General features: G+C 35.0%; 1 non-coding gene across 1 annotated transcript; it reads right to left on the bottom strand.

The window, feature by feature from the left end:
- Window positions 1–5416: 5416 nt before the first annotated feature.
- On the bottom strand, window positions 5417–5499 carry LOC113344476. The gene has a single exon (XR_003357835.1). It is a non-coding gene; the product is annotated as a small nucleolar RNA U36a (small nucleolar RNA).
- Between the last annotated feature and the right edge of the window lie 10046 nt (window positions 5500–15545).

A 15545-nucleotide genomic window follows, 5' to 3' on the forward strand; every position in this document is an offset into this window, starting at 1 on the left:
AAGATAATCAGATAGAAAAAATCTGACTTCTGAAATGCATTTAGTGCCCACGTGTAGTGAATATTCTCCATTCTGTCTGCCACAGGGATGACACATCACCTTGCGGGAAATCAGCTGTTATTATTAGCGGTTCATCCTTGAACTTTAGGCCAAATCCATTTTTGGATCACTTTTTTCGGGGTTAATTCGACCTTCTTTCCAAAGCATTTCTTAGGTCTTTAGTACCTACTAATTCATTCGGGCGAGACATCAAGAGATCATCCTTCTCGAAAACGAAGATTTGAAGTGGTCCATGATTTACTGAGTACTCAGTATAACTTACGCATTCGTGTACAAACCAGTGCATACGAAGTAACACGAATATCTCTGATAGTCAGTCCATTTCCATCGAGTCACTTCTTAGTGTGATATGATAATTAGACTATTGAATGATTCCCACGGACATGCATCTGTAGGTGTTTCGAAGAAGGAAACTCAACGACTACCCTACTTCCCCATTCCTGCTGTTCATAACGTATCCAACCAAAAACTGCCTCCACTTCAGTTTGTTTCGGAATTCTCTAAAAGAAATGAATTGAACCACAACCTAACTTCTGTCTAGCTTTTCGTATGACCTTTTCTGCACGTACTTCTTTTTCTGAGATTTTTTTTTTGTGTTGTTATTGTGTGATTGATTTATGGGTTTTTCTATGTTGTTGCGTTGCAGGAATTAGGAGCCCTGAAATCTCTTCCAATTTGGAATTTCAGTTTGGGTTCTTAAACATGGGTTTTGTGCAACTCTAATATCCCTAATTTTGCTTGGGTTTCCAATGATTAGTTTCGTATGATAGTTGATAACTTCATGAAAGTGTTTCTTAAAGTAGATTAATGTATCTCTGATAAAGAGACTAATGTCTATGAATGATGAACTCATAATTTTACCTTTCGTTGTGGTTCCAAGCATACCGAGTTCAATGCAAACAGAAGTTCGTGAAAGAATTCAATCAGGGGAATTAAAACTCAGAGTCAACTTACTTGAGGTGATTCAAGCGAGGAACTTCTACTATGTTGATAATGCCTAACTTTTGGTATTAGCATTTTTACACTTGAATTTCTTTTAGCAGCTACGGAAATAACATGATCGAGTGGATCTTCTTTTGGTGCAAGTAAGTCTTCCACATATCTGAATGCTTTTTAAGTTTGTTTGAATTTTTACTGACATTGGTAAAAACATTACTAAAAGTATATTTTATACAATTTTTACTGGCTTTTCTATTTATTGACATTCTGTATGATAATATATGTCCATAACTGATTTATTGGTAACTTATAGTTACAGTGACATGATATGAATGTACATCATGTATTATGGAGGGAAATTTGAAGGCACGGAGAATTAATTAGAGTTCCATTTCGGAGTCCCACTTAATGGGAGCCCCAAGAATTAAAGTGGAGATAACACAGTATGAATGTATATGATTAATCATCCCGTTTGTATTCCTGCAACAATTCTCTTACACAGTTTACATTTATGTTTTGTTCGGTTCAAGTTTTTCAAACCTCGGGAATTGGATTACAGGGTAATCCAATTCCTAGAATTGGATTCCAAGAAAAAGATTACATGGTAAAACAAAATCTGTTTGGTTGGGATAATTGGATTCCATTGTAATTCAAATCTATTATTTACTTAAATATCCTTGAAACTTCTAATAAAGCTAAAACTCAAAAATTTAAGAATTCAAAATTTCAAAACAAATTTGAACCATGGATGACTATTGTTCCACTTGTGTATGAAGAGTTAAATTTCAAAACAAATTTCAAAACAAATTTGAACCTAGATTTGTCATCAAGAGGTCTTGCCATCTTCTGAAGCTTCTTTTTTTCACTACTACTTGAGTATTCTATTCTTCACATCGTGAGCCCTCTTCCCTTCTTCCATCCCGAAAAACATTTTGGTCTTCGTAGATGAATCAAGTATAATCGAAGCAGCATCTATCACATCATCATCAGTAAGACCATCAATCCTCTGTAGCTCCTCAAACAACTGTTTGTTGGTGTCTGATTCTTGGGCCAATGTACTACGAATTGCTTCAAAATGTGAAAGAGTGCCTGATACAAACTTGCTGAAAGAATTAGCCATCAGATTAAGACCATTCGAATCACCACTTGATTCACCAGATACAACATCCAAAGAAGATGATCTAACCCTCTTCCTCCTCCTACCTTTATCATTACTGTTATTGGCTTCGTCCACTGATCCAGATTGGTTACTTTGTTCTTGTTCAGTTTCCTGTTTTGTTTCGTTCTCCCTTTCTTGCTCATCTTCTTTATCTATCTCTTCCAACTCTTCAGCTAAAGAAGCAGCTCCTTTACCATTTGCTCTATCTTCAGCAAATATTTCAACCAATGCGTCCAAATGAGGAAAAACTTTCCCATACACTCCCTTTATACTTGGATGAGACTGCAAAATCCACAAATTGGGTATCAGTGCAGTTAAAATAAACAGTGCACTGAGAATCAGTGCAGTAACAGTGCAGTTAAAATAAACAGTGCACTGAGTATCAGTGCAATAACAGTGCAGTAATCTGAGAGTTGCAGACCTAGAACTAAAGATATTAGACCAATGCCTGCGACTTAATTCCATTTAGAAAGGTCAGAACACAATTAATAACACTTTATTCTAGTCTTGTCTATTTCAACACCCAAGTTTTAAATCATGTCATTCAATCCAGGATTTCTATGATTACCCATTTGATTAGGAACAGCACCAGTGGGAGAATTACAGCTTAAATCAAGAGGCGGAAGAGACTCTAAGCTAACAATAATTGTATGAATTAGGAACTGTTCCATTTGACTACCAGCCAATAATACACAAGCAAAACACTATTTTAAGTAAAGCTGAAGAATGCAGAACAATCACAAGAAATCAGATTAGGTCACAAGTGAATGGAGCTGAAACCAGATAAGAGGATTACCCATTTCAGATCCGATTGAGTCACAAAAGAAAACTTGAGTTGAAACTGGGAACCAAACATACACCGTCTATTCAACCAAAAATACTTGTGACAATTCTTCATATGGTGATACTTCTTACTTATCTCTGTAGTGTATTGTTGTATTACGTTTTTCATTAGCAAACCAGTTACAATAGATAACAGTATTTCTGATAAACTATGACTACTCATCATGTAATATAAACAGGACAAAATCACCAAATGCAATTTTTTACCAAAATGATAATCCCAAATCACAGAGATACATCAAGATATACCAAACCCATAATAATTCAAATGTAAACACCTCAGTACACATTCTCTCTCTCCCATAAGGCAAAAAAGAGGTGGCAATTGATCTGCATCAACGATTGGCAACTGCAGTTCTAAGTATTGTTAAGAGTCCTTTTTCTAAATTAACCAAAATAATTCAAGTTTGTCGTGACAAGAACGTGAGCATTCCTAATTGTCTCTGCTAACTTTATGGAACTACATGTTATGCATCAGGTGTAACATAAGAAGGTAATCACATATTAGAAGGTAACAACAACCCACAAATGCAAAGAGCAAAGGGGGTGGAGATACTAAACAACATGTTCAATTCCAAATACAGCCAACAAGGACCCATCCTAACCTAAGTTACCAAACCATGTGGAACCAATGCATGGAAGATTATGGTGTTCATTGTCAAAACAGGGTACAAAATAAATTACACAAGAATCTATTAGACACTGAAGATGCTCATTAGAGGAGAAATTAGAGACACAGCTAATTAAATAGAAAGGAATATATTTAATAATGGTTTGAAATTACCTTAGCCCATTCATCAAATAAATTCTTCTCACACACAAGCTTATTGTTGACATAATCCCATTCAAAACCACTGCCAGCACTTAACATTTCGTTGATTTCCATTGAATGCTTCTTTAAAGTCTTTATTCTCGAATCAATGTTGGTAGTACTTAACCCGGAATTGGGTAGTTTCTCAGCTAATTTTTGCTCAATCACTTTCAAATAGCCAGATTTAAATCCTGTATCACTCTTCCACTTGCCATCAAGTGCAAGTTCCGTCAAAACATCAACCAATATGTCATCTTCAGCTTGTACCCAACTCCGATGAGGTGCCATTACCTGCCTGTTTACAATAAAATTTTGTAAGGTTGAATTCCTGAAAGGTAGGAAATGCAAGTTGCCTGCATCCCCACAAAAAATATGAATCAACTGAATAACAGACATATAGTAATACGTATTAGTACGTTTTCATAGAAAGGTTAATGGTTAATTAAAAACTGAAATATGAATCAACTGAATATAGTAATAATCTAAAAGTGCGCAACTTATGACAAAGAATTCTAAAAGTGCGTCTATCGAGACGAAGTTGGGATTTACATTTGGTGTCACTTTTGTATACCAAATCTTCCATCACCCACAATCGTACCATAGTTAATTCAAAACGATCATTAGCTCTTAACACACAGCTTTGATGACGCAAGACATATGAATAGAAATAAATGTAAAATAAAGTTACATCATCCATCGTTGTTCGGATATTGTCTGTCATCATTTCAAGTTTTCTTTTTTTTGTCAAGACTAGAGGTGCCATACTGGAAGTGGGTCTGAATTTGAAAAGGATAAGAACAAAATGGTCAACCATATATGACTATACATACACGGATGATAAAACAGTAAACAATCATACAGCCACAGGGTGTCTCAAGTCAAATATCATTTGAAGGACATGTTATCAAACTTATGTTAACAATCATACAGTCACAGGGTTTCAACGGACCATTATCTAAGGCTCTGAAACACCACAGAATTAAGAAAAATAAAAGCATTACAGGCCAAATCATTATGAAAATGCCATAATACCTCGGGGGTTCTCACTGTAAACAGGATCTCAGTTCCACTACATCTCAACTAATTGGATAACATTATCATAGGCTTCTCAATTAACACACTTATTCATACAAGTCCCTAAACAGATCACTAAAATCAGATACACCATAAACATACACATTAAGATGGGATCATTTTATAATAACTCAAAACCCTGATCTGTGCTGCTGCTGATTTTGTTCATAATCACAAAACATGATGGCATTTCCTCTCACCTAATTTGGTATTCATTTCCAGCCATATCATCATAAAACAATGAAGACCCTATCAAAGCACAGAATTTCTATTTACAAATCACGGCGATAGAAACTTCGAAAATAAATTAAAAGACAAATACCCTCAGTGCCTCCGCTACATCCATTATGGTCATATGAATATAGTTTCCCCAAGAGGTTCTCCCTGTAAACAGGGTCTCAGTTCCACTACATCACTGATTCAACTCATTAAACCTTATGGAAATTTTATACACATATCTATGAAAAGATAAAAATAACTAGTCATTTCAGCTCTCTATCAAGAATTTTCTGAAGCAGAACTATAAATAATGGATCATATCAAGAAATTCAACCATTTTTATTTAGCTTCACAGATAACTCTTAGAAGCGCGTGTATTTTGTAATCATAGCCAACTTTACGATCAAAGACTAAACATAAACATGTACTCATAATCTAACACAAATTTAGATTCAATAGTTAAAAGTGCAGCCAGAACTTTTAAAGGCAAAAACCAACGAAAAACTAAAGCTGTAATTAGATCAGTAAGTAAAAAAAAACATAACACAATCAAGAGACAGTTAAAAGATGATTTCATGGATTATATCATAAACCCAACATACACATGCATAAGCTAATTTTATCATAAAACTAAAAAATTACCGAAATCAATTTAAATGAAATTGGTGAACGAATTATACCTTGAAAGTTCTTATTAGTTGAATCAAAGGGAAACGCTAATAATACTGTAGTTGATTGAGTCGGGAGAAGAAGAAATAGGTACTGTTGAAAATGAAAGTTAGAGTTCTTGTGGAAGAAATTATTGTTCCTGAGTTGATGATCGATTATCACAAAGCCGAAAATCCAATTGAGATGATAATTGGTCTTTTAATCAATCATTCCTGCAACAAACTGAAAAGAAATCAAAACCCTAACAAAACGAGCAGCTAAAAAAAAATGAAATTACATACAGATAGAGAAGAAAGAAAATACGAGAATTTAAAACCCTAACCTAATCATCGTATTTCTCCATCTCTCATTCTTCAGTGGTTTCTTTCTTCTTCTCTCTCGATCTCTTCTTCTCTCTGGATCTCAGATGGTTAGAAACTCTCGATCTCTTCTTCTCTCTCGATCTCAGATCGAACGAAATGGTTAGAAACTCTCGATCTCTTCTTCTCTCTCGATCTCAGATGGTTAGAAAATCTCGATCTCTTCTTCTCTCTCGATCTCAGATCGATTTCAGTACCTATACGAATGGTTATTCAGTAAAATGAAAAAAGAAAACCAGATTTTCAGAGGGACAGATTCGTAATTTTCGCTCAATTCCCTTTGTTTTTTACGGAATCAAATTCCTTTCCACCCACCCACCAATGCAATAGAATAGAGTCCATAGGAGGGAATTGGATTCCTTAGCAATCCAATTCTAAATTTTTTTGGGCTGTTCGGTTCAGGGGAATTGGGCCTATTCCCTTGGAATCCAATTACTGGGTTCCCAATTACCTGAAACGAACGGGCTATTAAGGGGTTATGTCAAACCCTTACATAATACAATCAATTCCATTTATCGACACTAAGCCCTTAGCCAACAAGAGAAGTGGGTTACAATGATCGCGGGTTATACAAGAGGTAATTGAACTCAGTTAACGCAGTGTAGATTTCGAGTATCTTGAGAAATTCATTCCAGTTATTAAACTAAAACAATTTTAAATCTGAATGTTGAAAAGATGAGGGTACCCAAATATATCTCAATCTAAAACTTTTACACCTATAAGTTCTTTCTCCGAAAGTGATTTCCTAAGGAATGAGTCGAGATAATACAACTAATCGGTTATGCACACTTTGTGTGATCTTCTATGGATACTAGATCGAGACAATACAACCAACAAAGTGTGATTACTTGATATTAGGTTCGGACTTAACCAAACTCTATAGGATTGATCATCAAGTAATAAGGAATTAACGTTTGTGTGATTTACTTTAAACTATAATAAACACAATTATAATTGTGGAAAATAAAAGTAAATAACACAGCAAGATTTTGTTAACGAGGAAACCGCAAATGCAGAAAAACCCCGGGACCTAGTCTAGAATTGAATACTCTCAGAATTAAGCCGCTATACAAAATCAAACCAACTTCGTATAGTTGAAACCAAGCAACTAAACCTATAGTTCACCTAGTTCCCTCAATATCCCTGGGCCTCCAACTTGCAATAAGTCATGCACTTGGAACAATTCCTTTGGTTCGTATTCCAAACAATAAAGGAACAACAAATCTGTTCGGTAGAAACTCTTTTCAAACAACGTGATATGAGCTTGACAAAGGCTCTTCCGTTTAACCAATAAACTCCTTTGTCGGGTCTGAGATTTATCTAAAAGTACAACTACCAAAGTAGCTGGGTTTAGATTTTTCAATCAATATTTCTAAGTCACAAAGACAATATATTGATGACGATCTACTCAACTAATCAATCAAGGTTAACACAAAGATAAACCAATTATAGTTGAATCCCTCCAACCGAATCAAGTATTGTGCACACCAAAGATTATGAACCCAAATATTCTCTTTGTCTTCAAATCTTCTTAGATCTTCAATCAGCACTTGCACACAAACAACTTGAATCTCTTGTGATCAATCACACAGAGCGGAGTCGGTTAACGTTGGATTATCACAAGACGTTTTTAGATCTACAAACAGTCTAGAGATCTCGTCGACACTTCTATATAGTTTGAGTGAGTCTTATATTATAAGAGAAGATTCTCAAGCATAAACAAACTAGGTGCAATCAAAGTTCAACAACTGTTAGTCAATCAAATCAATCGAAAACTAATAATAAACTGCAATTATATAGTTTCCCACGAACGGTACTTGTAGAGCTTCCCAATCCCAATAGAGTTTTTCCTGTCCGAATAGACGGCTCCACCAGTAACAACACAACTAGGTAGTTTTGCTGGCTCTGAGGATTAGTTTGCTAGAAATGCAAACTTCAATATTTATAGACAAAGGAAGTTTGGACACCAAGGAATTTCCAAAACTGAATATTCTCAAAGATATGCAATAAACACAAAATCGGTTTTCATAATTCCTGAAAATGCACTGTCCAAATATTGACGGAAATCTCAGTAGAAAATCTCCAATTAGTAAATGCACATTACTAATTTTTATTCTCTAAAGATATGTATTTAATTGCTGGAAATTAAATAGCATATAAAAACTAAAAACCTTAATTAAAAGATTTTCAATTTATTTCGATCTGGGATTCTCCTTTAGTTATTAAGGAATATATCTTTGAACAATAAAAGATAAGAGTTACTACTGCACATGTCCAAAGTATGTCGACATCTTTACTTTGTAAATCCTTTTTCATATTTACAATCTTGGAACCGATTTGCCACATTTCCAAACGAGTCTAGAATTGGTTCATCTGATTTCCAAGAACTATGTGATTGATTCAAAATATCAAATCACCATTAATGGGTTTCACAGTTCTACCAAAACACAAAGTTTCGGTTCTACCTCCAAGTGGGTACTAGGATCGGTTACACTAGTTTCCATAAAAATGGCTAACTAAGTACCAAGATCGGTTACCACTTCTTATGGTAAAACTTTTGATCGGTTGACCAAGTTATAGGATCGGTTACACCAATTACTAAAAACTTGTTAACCTACTACAAGGATCGATTACCTTCTTGAGATTAGTCCCAACCAAGTTCTAGGATCGGTTACCCAATGACTAGGAATGGTCACACCAATTACAAATATCGATCTTACCATCTCAAGTGATTACTTAAGATCGATTTCACTAATAAAAGCCATACCAATACAAAAGTCAGGACTTGTGAATAATTTTACGAAGAACATAATCAAGTCATGAGCGATTATACTAAACACACATATTGGTAATCCAAAGATTTGCAAAGAATAACATTACCAATAAGCCTAGTGATTTCCCTTTCGATTCACAAAACAAGTTTATGAATGTACTTCCTTTAAACGAATATAAAACATTGTTTTCTAGGACGAAATCATCACCTCATACCCATACACGTAATTACAATAGCATTCATATGATTATGTCGATGTCTTATATACGACGTTCAAAAGATAATACACAGCTTCGCAGTTATGTTTTCAATATGCACGACTTGAAAGATACGTTAGGAATGAAACAGTTCAAGTCAAATATTACTAACCTCAAGAGGAAGGATGATGTCGTTGATGTAGCTCTTTACTTCTTCACATTCTTCAAGTTTTCACGTAATACTTGTAAGTCTCATAACCTAATACTTTTAATCTAACCTGTACGAATTTGACTCTAGCATATAATCAAGCGACTCTTTCAATGAGTTTTGATTCACTAAAATATGACAATCAAACTTGACATACCAACGCTTGGTGGGTTCAACCGAGCCACGCTCTAAAAATCTCCCCCTTTGCCAATTTTAGTGACAAAACTCTTACATCACATGGATAAACAAATTACAAGAATTCATTATACACATATGCTTGATTCCAAATTTCAACAGCACAATAACCTGCATTAAATTCAATCCTTAAGTGTCGTTGTTGACATTATAATAACAAAGCTAATACTCCCCGTAAAGGTAAGATAGGTAGATTTTCAATCTTCACGTCTTTGTTATTTCCATGTAGTTCAAATAACTACAAACATATGAAATGTTACTCCCCCTTAGTCTATGATTTACTCTTTTCATTAGTGATACCAAATCAATACCAATATCACTTGTTTACTCTATATATTTCTCCCCTTTTTGTCACAAATTGACAAAGAAACGAAAAAATAAAGGATAAACTGAAAGGATCTTACAAATCTTACAAAAATAATTTGCACAACCTATAAGAGTTAAGCATGAGGGTTCCACACACCATTTTACATAACCAATATCAAAACCGAAACTACAAAGTAATTTTGTTTTGATATGTTACCAAGGAAACAATTTCCCGAAGCAATTTTCCCTAATAGTTTTAGCAAATCAAAAATCAACTAAGCACCTTAGTTCTTTTGCTAAATCGATTGTACAAATACAATCGCTTGTTCGATAAGACCAAAATAAAAATCAGAATTAACTTTATTTTTCTCGTCAGGCTCTAATTATTCTCAATAATAACTTAGGCCTTTCACTTTTAAACAAGACAAGTACTAGGTTAGTTAACTAGTTATGGCATTCGATTAGACTTGAATAACTGAAACCTCCACTTTGATAAGTCTAACTAAGATCCGAATTAACTTAGTTTCTCTTACCCGGAATTCACTTGGACTAAACAAATGATCCCGAAAACTTTTGTTAAGCCATAAACAATTCATACAAACCAAATAGATCAACTTGCATAATCATTTATCTTAACCGGAAGCAATTGAAACAAACATAGACATTATAACACCGCAATTGCACCGAAATTTTGTAAGTCTAAACAATTGATACCAAACAATAACGAAAGATAACAATAGTTTTTCTTAACTGGAAAAAATTGAATCACACTCAAACATCCATACACAAATAATGGAATAAACATCAATTGTACCGAAATTTTGTTAAGAAAAAACAATAAATATATGCAATAAAATCAGGCTTTTCTTCAACAGGAAAACAATTAACTAACAAGATTGTTACCTCAAATTTCGCATCCTCTTCTCTGCTTTTTTGCATCTTCCTGGGGAGGAAAATAGCAAACTTTACCAGAGAAATGTTGAATCGGTTTTAACTAATGCGATGCAAAAGTTGAAACCCCGAATCACATATGCTTTTATGCTAAACCAAAAAAGATTCAACATATTGTGACTTTTTCACACATGAGTTCAATCAGAACCCCTTATGATCCTTTGATCAAGCCTACCAACATGGGCTAGAACTCAATCCCGCTCAATTTTGTAGGAAATTGAATTATGAAATCAACACAAAAATAATGAGGTCATTCCGAGTTCGGACGAAGAATTTATAGGGAAAACAGTTTTACACTCCTTCGTACGGACCAATCACTAGGACCGGTTACAAAAATCACTAGTGATGGATCACAATACTAAACTGTTTTTGGCATAACTTTTGCATACAAAGTCCGAATTTAGTGATTTTTGTATCGTTTTAACCGTAAAAACAAGAGCTACACATGTATGATCAGAAGATATCAACATCATAAACTCAAAATTATCGTTTCTATAAAAACCTAAAATATAGATAGAGTAAGTATGAGTATAGAAGAAAAGAAATCCCCTTAAAGATGTTAAATAGTCATATAATAACCGAGAGATCATGTGCTCAGTTTCACGTGCTTCCTTACCCTTCGTAAGATTGAGCACAAAGGTGAGTATGCACATCACAACACAACTAGGTTGTGTTGAGTTGATCCTTGTCTTGTTCATCACTAGTGACTAAGATAGAATCATCATTCTTGACCTCTTGCTTGGTTTGTTTTCTCTTGTTTCATTTCTTGTTTTTCTTATTTGACTTGTGATGAAGAGTGTCATTATCACAACTTTCATTTGTACAAGAGACTTCAGACATGATGTCTTTCTTTAGCCTTTCAAGAAAACTCTTGTAATTATTGTTACCAACAATTAACAGCTGAGAGTCATTCTTGTGACTAACTTTTGGTCCCTTCTTGGCTATGGAGGACTTTGAGACCCATTTAGAGTTGAGTTTCGCAAGAGCAGCTTTCTCCTTCATACCATTAGAACCATTGTCCTTTTGGATATTTTGCGAAACAACTTTTCTCCAATTTGGAACATCAGATCTTGTCTTAGCATTTACAAAGTCATCTCTCTTTATATATTCGGGTCTTCTATAAGATGACCTTGTCGAGCGATAGGAAAAATTTGAACTATCATTATAATAATTGTTTTGCCTAAACTTTGGACAATATCGATCCGAGCTCCTTTGGGGAGCAACCTTAGCCAATTCTTTTGATACAAAAGAAAGTGCATCTTGCATCCTGCGAACTTTGCATTCTCATTGCAAGTGCCCTTTATTACCACAATAATAACAATGCTTAGTAACATAAGGAGTATGAGTTTTAATGTTACCTTTTTGTGGATACGCTTGCATTGGAGATCGACGAGTTTTATTTTTCTTCTCTCTTGGATTGCTGCTGGTTGAACACAATTCTTAGGCTTGACTGACTTTACTTCTTTACAAAAAATAATATCATTTTTGACAACGGTGGAAGCCTCTGGTTGAGAAGAATTTGCAGCTTTAACAAATTTTACCTCTTTGCTAATATTTGAAGCATATATTCCCTTAAAGCCCAATCCTCGTGTATCACGATGATTTCTACTTCACTACAACAAAACACACGTTTAGTGACAAAATTTTATGCGACCAATAAAATTTTGTCTGCAAATCTAGTGTTTACGGAGGAATTTTTTTTTGTTACCATATATTTTTTTCGCGACAAACGGTAAATTTAGTCTTTAAAGTTGTCACTGTAAATTTTTGTGACCAAATATAGTGACTAAACCTGTCTCCTTCTCAGAATATTTTTTTTGTGACCAAATATAGTGACCAATTTTGTCTCCGTCTCTAAATATTTTTTTGTGACCAATTATTTCGGTCACGGAATTGGTTTATAGCGACAAACGAAAATTATAGTCTCCAAACATATTATTGCCAACGATCCAAGACTTCTGTCCCCGAATGTATCTTACACTGACAAAATTAGTTTGTCGCCGAAATGAATGCCCATCAAATAAGGATTTTGCCGTTAGAACTATTAGTATCCAAACAAATTGTTTTCGGCTTGTCGCAAATGGACTGTTTTCTACCGACGGAAAAAAAATTGTTCTCTGAAAAAACTATTGCCGACAACGTGTAACTTTTGTCCTTATATCTATTTACGCAGACAAAAATTGGTTCGTCATCTAAACGAATACGAAGCAAATCTGAAATTTTGCCGTTAATATTTTGTAGTGGCAAGACAAATTGTGGTCACCAGATCCAAATATTCGGTGACTGCTTGTGATTTAGTCTGCTCAGTTCTAGAAATTGAAGTGGTGTTGTTGCTTCGAGTATGACTGGAATCCACAGGAATACGTGATGGACGGTTGTTGCAAGGACACTCCTCACAGGCAAAAGTGTATTCCATGGTTTTAACCTTCTACAATTTTTGCTGATTCATCATTCACACAAACAATAACCAGACAACAGAAATGGAACTTAGTTTACCACCACAAGACAGAATCACAGAGCAGGGAATGAAGTAGAGTAACTTACTGGGAGCTGCATCCAAATCACCTAGAACTGTTCCGAGCAACTTGTGGACTGCAACACAGTCTTTGAACCTCCATTGCTTCACAGGACCTGGTGCTCCATTTCTAATAAAACACAATAAGGACCCACTCAGTCTCATTCAAATACAAGCATATAGTATCAATCCATAAAGCTTTTAGGCGTTCAATCCTAGATTACAAAAGACAAAAGGTACTATCCACTTTACGAAAAAACCGGATCTGCCACAAAAATAGCAAAAATATTTATGAACTGGAATAAAAAGAGAGCTCTGCAATATAAGGTTGCATATTCTGTGCTCCACAGTATTAAGCATCAAACAAAGGAACTAGCTTCGAAGGAATACCAAACAACGATCATATCAGGGCTATCTGCGTCCAATCTAAGGAGATGCTTTACCGCCTGAAATAAACAGCAATTCTAACTCCAGACCATTGATACGTTCTGTCAACTGTTGAACTTGAATCTCTCTCAACTGTTGAACTTGAATCTCTGTCGTAGTCTGAAAAGTCAAGGGAAAAAGTTGTTAGTTACACGTTTAGAAAAATATACAGGAACAAAATGCAAAATTCACAGAAGTATACAAGTAGATAGTACCAGTTTCATCTCCAATAGACTAGTATTTTCAAGTTGTTGAACCTTAACCTCTTCAACTTCTTGCTTCAACTACATAAATGGAAGACATGAACATAAAAACTAGAACCAGAATAAGATAGGAATCAGAGATATACAAAAACGAAGTGCTTTATAAATTAATGACCTTTTTAGCAGAATCCATTATAGAAACCAATTCACTAATGTTTGATAATCCCCATCCCATAACCTCACTAATGTTTGACAATCCTCTGGCAAGTTCTGAGACGTCACTACTGAGAATGTCAGAATCCATTGTAGAAGATTTCTTGACATTTTCCAGTTCTCCACTTATAACGGAAATAACTTCCAAACCTCGTTTTCAAAACTCAACATCGATGTGGATGTTTGTTTTCTGATTAGGACCAGAACGGCGAAATCCTTCTGCTCTTGGTTCCTCACAAGCTGCTTGTAAATGAAGAAAAGTAAGGTGTTCAGGCAAAACTCAATAATCTGAAACAAGCAATAAAGCATCACATCTCGGGTTCCCAGTATCCCATGTTGGAGTATCCGAACAGGTTAGCCTATTGCAAACTGCCGTATCAAGAAAGAAAAAGAAAACGGATTCATTAGCAGTTACAGTTTTTCAAAGAGTGATAACCGAACAGATTCAAGATATGCATTCCCTGTAATGGACTATTGGCAATTACCTTAGACTTGCGTAAATCGACCAACGCTTTATAACTACCCGCAGATGCCATGCTACCAAGGTGTTTATACACGAAAGGCTCTCCCAAATTGATGTTTTTGGCGGAGAAAACTTTGCCACCATTCTGTTTACCTATGTTGTTGAACAAATTCACCAGAAATTTGTCTTCCCCCTCTGCCACCTGCAGGTTCATATATGGTTCAGATATCGTCAGGTCAAAGTTTATTTCAGCTGAACTATATCAGTCATTTATCATGTGGAGACCAGTTGTCATAGTAACCAAACATACAATAATATCTGAAAAAGTTATAAATTTAACTGATATCCTCTTTTGTTGTTTAAGGAAACCAATCTCAAAAGTGAAAATCACAGCTGTTTTTACAAAACCAAAAACGAGTAAGTCATTCAAAAGAAATATGGCAGAGATTTTGTTATGCAACTTGTGTAAACACGGTCAATATGTCCATATATATGATTCTTTTAATTGAAAGAGTATGAAACTAAACTGGTAAAAACGAAGATCAAAGTCCAGGAATGGTATAGTTGATTGGACCTGGGCTAAACCTGGAAGAACTTGTTTTCCTGGTTCCTAAAGGAAACCAGCACAATCTCCAATTGCAAATACATCCTCCACAGAAGGTACACGCATCCATTGATCAATACCAATCCTGCATTATCATGATCATATAAACACGCAAGCGTATATCATCAGTGGGAACATTTTAAAACATCAAATGCAGGTGACGTTAAAATACCTTATGCCAGGTGACTTGGGAACATTTAGAGATTTTACAAAATCTGAAGGGCCAACCCCAGTATACCAGATAAGGCACATCAGTCCCATCATTTAAGAACTATTTTCTTTTCATGTATCTCCTTGACTATGCCTCTCATAAGGCGAACACCACAGTGTCACGGGTTTGATATGTTATTGGTAATTC

The sequence above is a fragment of the Papaver somniferum genome, unplaced genomic scaffold (assembly GCF_003573695.1).
Source record: "Papaver somniferum cultivar HN1 unplaced genomic scaffold, ASM357369v1 unplaced-scaffold_76, whole genome shotgun sequence".
Lineage (NCBI taxonomy): Eukaryota > Viridiplantae > Streptophyta > Magnoliopsida > Ranunculales > Papaveraceae > Papaver > Papaver somniferum.